At 44.7% G+C, this 6179-nt stretch overlaps 1 non-coding gene across 1 annotated transcript; it reads left to right on the top strand.

Moving 5' to 3' along the window:
- Positions 1 to 1286: 1286 nt before the first annotated feature.
- Positions 1287 to 1358, top strand: trnak-cuu. The gene has a single exon. It is a non-coding gene; the product is annotated as a tRNA-Lys (tRNA).
- Positions 1359 to 6179: the final 4821 nt, after the last annotated feature.

The following is a 6179-nucleotide window of genomic DNA, read 5'->3' as shown; positions in this document are numbered from 1 at the left end:
GATTTACAGCTTTGGGGGAACAGAGAGGGAAAGATGTTCCAGAGAAACTAGAATTGCCTGTTCAGAATTTCTATCCTGGACTAACAGTGATGGCTTTTGAAAACTCCTTTTACAGGGGGTTAGAAGGGCCCCCCCCTCATTCACTCCGATAGGTTGGAGGACCAGCTGCTGTCAGTCGGTCTCCAGGACCCGCCGCTCCTCTTCCTATTGGTCCGAAGCTGCCGTCAATCACCCGGACATTGTGATGGTTACAGACGGTGAGAGCGGCCATAGGCTCAGGCTGACTCGCTGATGTCCAATAATAACAGTGAGATACTCAGTGGGACAATCAGACAATAATAGTGAGATGGGGCCCAGAGGAGAAACAGCAAAGGATTCACTCACTTTGAGAGTAACAAACACAGTGTCTTCTCCCATAATAAGTCAGGCTGCAGTGTGTGAGTCAAACATCATTGCATCCAATGTAGAATCATATAATTCCCTCAGTGCAGAAGGAGGCCATTTGGACCATCGAGTCTGTAGCAACTCTCTGAAAGAGCATCCTCCCGTGGCAATTCCCCCTCCCCCCATAACACCTCCAGGGACAATTTAGCACAGCCAATCCATTTAATCTGCACATTTTTGGACTGTGGGAGGAAACCAGAGCACCCGGAAAGGAAATCTACGCAGACGCAGGAAAGCTCCACAGAGACAGTGACCCAAGGTCGGAATTAATCATAGAATCTACAGTGCAGAAGGAAACCACTCGGCCCATCGAGTCTGCATCGGCGTTACCTGATCTGGCCAAGTCACTGAAATGTGGTTCATTCTGAATTGCCTCGCAAGCCACTCAGTTTAAGGACAATTAGGAATGGGCAACCGCTGGTTTGCCCGTGACAGTCGCATCCCATAAAGAATAGAGAAAATCAATGGGCTGTTTCCAGTGCCGGTTTCAAAGTAATCAGTACTGGTCCTTCACTCCTGGTTTACATCATTGATTTGAAACTATATGTAGGAACATGAGGAAGAAGTTTACCTGTGACACAAAAATGATTGAACTTGAGGAATAAGGAAGAAAGCTAGAGGGAAAACAATGCAAAGGATTACATGATAAATGGCAGGACAGGACTAGTTAGGCCAGAGCTAGATTCCTGTGCACAGGAAGGTTGCACACAGAGAGTACAGAGGAGATTTAAGAACATTGACCAGAAATTGAAAATGTTTGCTCAGAGAAAGTTTGGATAAACTGGGGCTGTTTTCTTTGGAACAGAAGACTGGGGGAGACCAAAATGAAATTATGGCAAGCAGCCCGGCTAGCTCAGTCGGTAGAGCATGGGACTCTTAATCCCAGGGCGTGGGTTCAAGACCCACATTGGGCGCTTCAGCTTCTTTAATGTGAGAACATTGAGCCGAACTGTTTTATGGGCGGCACAGTAGCAGCACAGTGTTGCTTCACAGCGCCAGGGTCCCAGGGTTTAATTCCCACTTGGGACACTGTCTGCGCAGAGTCTTCACGTTCTCCCAGTGTCTGTATGGGTTTCCTCCCACAAGTCCCGAAAGACATGCTTGTTAGGTAATTGGACATTCTGAATCCTCCCTGTGTACCTGAATAGGTCCCGAGTGTGGTACGGGGATTTTCACAGTAACTTCATTGCAGTGTTAATATAAGTCTACTAGTGACAATAGTAAAGATTATTCTAAATGTATAAAATTCTGGAGTTTCATGGTGGGTGGTTGTGTGCCTGCGTGCTGGGGACCCGGGTTCGATCCTGGCCCTGGGTCACAGTCTGTAAGGAGTTTGCACATTCTCCCATTTTCTGTGTGGGTTTCACCCCCACAACCAAATATGTGCAGGTTAGGTGGCTTGGCAAAATTAAATTGCCGCCAAAGTGGAAAAAAATATAAATTTATATATTTTTTAAATTCTGAGGGATCTAAATAGATTGGATAGGAAGATCCTTTAATTGAGGGATACATATAAAAGGGAGCAGAGATTTAGGAAGGACTAGGAGGGTGGTGAGGATCTGTGACATGCTGCCTGAAATGATGGCAGAAACCCTCATAACATTTTAAAAGTATTCAGATAGACAGTTGAATTGATGTAACTTAAAAAACTACAGACCACAATCTGCAAATTGAGTTTCGGCTGAATAACTACTTTGCAGCCACGATGAGCTGAATGAAATGCAAAGGAACAACAAACTTTGATAAAATCCGGGATAGTAACTCTCACTACTAACAAGGTCAGCAGTTTGCCAATTTAACTACCAAGTATGCTGATGCAGTAATTTTAAAATTTACCTGCATACATAAGAGTACAACAGCAAATTATTTAACTTCCCCAATCGGTGATCGGTGTAATTAGTCTCAAATTAACCTGGAATGGTCATTAAAAGTTTCCCAATCACTCTGATATCTGAAATCTTTGTCCTCAGACAGAACAGACAAACCATTTTACCTCCCAATGATATTCAGGTCCTGATGAATCGAGTAACTCAGTCAGAGGTGATGTTTGGTTTGAAGTTCCCGTTAGCAAATCCTCCTTTTCTAAAGGAGTTTCCAAAGGAATTTCACTCTCAGTCCAGGAGAGAAATTCACAAGATTTCTCTTGACTTCCGGTTCCTGGATGCCCACGCATGCGCCCTGATGCACATTTCCGCTGAGAACGATGGCGGCCGCGCAGGCGCACTGCTGCATATCGCTCCCTAAACAGATGACAGGGGCCGATCAGAGAGAAAACACCGATGCAGCAGCCACATTCGGACAAACACCGAACTGTATCAAAATTGTCGGAACCAATTTATCACCCGGAGGAACGTAATAGAATAATGGCGGGTAATGGTACCCGTAATGCCAGGCGCGGATGAATACGCCCTATCTCCATCACAGGAGCCAGAACGCGCAGGGGAGAATGTCCCGCCGGACGTCGCCTCTCTCTGCGGAGCATGCGCAGTGCTGCTGGGCTGAGCGCAGCCGCAGTGAGAGTGAGTGCGGCTCCCAGAGGCTGATGAGAGCCGCCGCGAGCGGGGACAATGGTGAGAACCCAAACCCCCCAATAAGACCCATTGGTTTTATTGTCAGTCTGCAGACAGGAGCTGGAGAACTGAACCCAGGCAGAGGAGAGGGAGGGAGAAAACTGGGAGTGGAGGAAAGAGATGGTGAGATGGGTTTGGATTTCAGCCCAGGGAGGAGGGAGAGAGAGTGTGGGACGGGGATTTACAGCTTTGGGGGAACAAGAGAGCGGAAAATGTTCCAAGAAACGAGAATATTCTGTTCAGAATTTCTATTCTAGACTGACTGATGGCTTTTGTAAACTTTTACAGGATATTTGGTGAGAATTGGCTGACAGAAAACTCAAAACCAAACATCACATCAAATCACTCAATTCATTAAGAGCTCAATATCTTCAGTCTTTGAATTTGGAAGAAGTGTTTGTTCTATTTCAGCAGGGTGACTCCAAAAGCACCGAGACCCACCCCCAATGAGTTTTCAGTTCACTGACTGGAGAGAGTTTTAACCAGTTACACAGCCTCAAAAAGTATCACATCATTCACTGCAGGGAGAAATTCAATGCTTGTTTGTGTGTACAAAGCTTCAACCAGGAGAGACATAAGGACTCCTCACCATGGAGAAACTGTGGAAACCTGCGGACTGTCGGAAGGGATTCAGTTACCCATCAACTGGAAGCTCATCGTTGCAGTCACACTGGGGAGAGGTTCAGCTGCTTCATTTGTGGGAATGGATTCAACATTCATACAACCTTCTGACACACCAGCGAGTTCACACTGAGGAGAGGCCATTCACCTGCCTGGTGTGTGGAACGTGATTCACTCGGTCATCCCACATTGTGACACATCAACTTGTTCAGTCTGATAGCAAACTTTTTAACTGTCCTGACTGTGAGAAGAGTGTTAAAAAAAAAAGAATTTACTAACATCAATATGCTACACTGGGGAGAGGCCATTCACCTGCTCTGTGTCTGGGAAAGGATTCAACCGTCGATCTGCCCTACAGAATCACCAGAGAATTCACACCGGGAGAGGCCATTCACCTGCTCTGACTGTGGGAAGGGATTCATTAATTCATCCAATCTTCTGATACACCAGCAACTTCATACAGGGGATAGACCATTCACCTGCTCTGCATGTGGGAAGGGATTTCCATGTTCATACACCCTTCTGACACATCAGCAGGTTCACAATGAGGGGAGGCCATTCACTTGCTCAGTATGTGGGAATGGATTCACTCGTTCATCCAACCTATTGAATCACCAGCGAGTTCACACTGGGGAGAGGCCATTCACCTGCTCCAGATGTGGGAAGGAATTTTCTCATTTATCTTATCTTCTGAAACACCATCGCATTCACACTGAGGAGCGGCCATTCAACTGTAATGTCTGTGGAAAGAGATTTACTCATTCATCCCACCTGCTAACACACCAGCGAGTTCACAAGCGACTACAAGGTTTAGATTATACCCTTATTGATCTTGTTAGTCATGTACAGGACTCAATAATGTTTACTCTGACAGTCTTAATCTGCTGATGAGGTTTATTATTCTGAATAAATGTGAAATAAATCAACTTTGTTTGAAACGTTGTTGCAGATTTTTATCTTTCCCACCTGATGTTTAACATCACCTGTCTGGAGCTCAGAAAGGACAATCTGGAAGTATCATACAGCAGGAACAGAACTTCAACCTGGACACAGTCTTTCAGGGTCACACTGAGAGGACAAATCACACTTGGGTCTTTCTCATCTCTCTTCACCGACAGCAAAGTCCCCGTGTGGGTTAATCCTGAGGCGTGTAAGAAATGTGTCCCAATCTCTCTCTTCCATGGTTCATTCTGCTCTCTGTAGCTGAGAGCTGATAACCTGCTCCCTTATATTTTATATCATTCTTTCTGTGTTCCTTGTTCCTCTATTACTCAGCTTTTATTCTCACCTCACCTTTCTGTTTTTTAAATCTCAGCTTTCTTTCCTTTCATCTATATTTCTCTCCTATTCCTATTTAATTGAGGTTCAAAATCATGAAGTGTTTGATAGATTGAAGGAGGAAAAAGAGGGAGCGAAACAGTAAATGTTGGAAAAACTCAGCAGTGTTGGCAGCATCGGTACCGAGAGAAACAGAGTTAAGTTTCGAGTCCCTCTGTCTCAGAGCAGAAGAAACTGGGATTGTCCCTCTGATATCAGGGAAGGTGAAGAAGATTTAATAGAGGTGTTTAAAATGAGGAAGGATTTGTGACAGTGTCGATGGGGATACTGTTTCCCAAGAGCAGGAGGTTTTGTAACCAGAAGACACAGAGATTTAAGATATTTGACAACAATGATGATGAGAGAATGATTTTTACACAGTGATGTGATGTGATCTGGAATTCACATTGACAGCCTGCTAGAAGCAGATTTACAGTAACTTTCAAAGTGAGTTACACTTGTAGAGGGTAAATTGGCAGTGTTATGGTGAATCAAATGAATTCGACAGTTCACTCATAGAATCTCTACAGTGCAAAAGGAGGCCATTCGGCCCATTGAGTTTGCACTATACCGAGGCCTACCCCCACCCTATCCCTGTAGCCCCACCTAACCAATACATTTTTGGACACTAAGGGGAAGTTGATCATGGCCAATCCACCTGAGCTGCAAATCTTTGACTGGTAGGTAGGAAAACCCATGCAGATACTGGGAGAAAGTCACCCAAGGCCGGAATTGAACCAGGGTCCATGGTGCTGTGAGGCAGCAATGATGCCCTTTGTGACAGTCTGAATTTTCCTCTCCTGATGTTTTAACATTTGATCTTTTCAATCACAATGTGTCTCAAAGAGAAGATTGAAACTTTGGTTTTAGCTGTCAGATATATTTCCTGTGTGACTATAAATCAAGAACCACTAGAATGATTTCAGTTCATCTACGGATGCACCTCAGATACCAGAAATCTCTGGAGTTCTCCATGTCCTCATTGCTCTCACCTTGGGTAGAACAGCTCTCAATCAGGTGGAGTCAGTCACACGTGCCTCTGTCATGATGTTTCCATTCCTATTTTATCACACACCTCCCAGTGACACTGACTATAACACAGAAACATCAAATTAACATTGCTACCTTGCATCTTGCCCTCCTATTACTGTCTACTGATAACAGTGACAGAGTAATACACACCAGAATTGGAATGACAGGCAGGCTATTATCTAATAATAACAGTGA

Source organism: Scyliorhinus canicula, unplaced genomic scaffold (assembly GCF_902713615.1).
Source record: "Scyliorhinus canicula unplaced genomic scaffold, sScyCan1.1, whole genome shotgun sequence".
Taxonomy (NCBI): Eukaryota; Metazoa; Chordata; class Chondrichthyes; order Carcharhiniformes; family Scyliorhinidae; genus Scyliorhinus; species Scyliorhinus canicula.
This window is presented reverse-complemented; position numbering and strand designations above follow the sequence as displayed.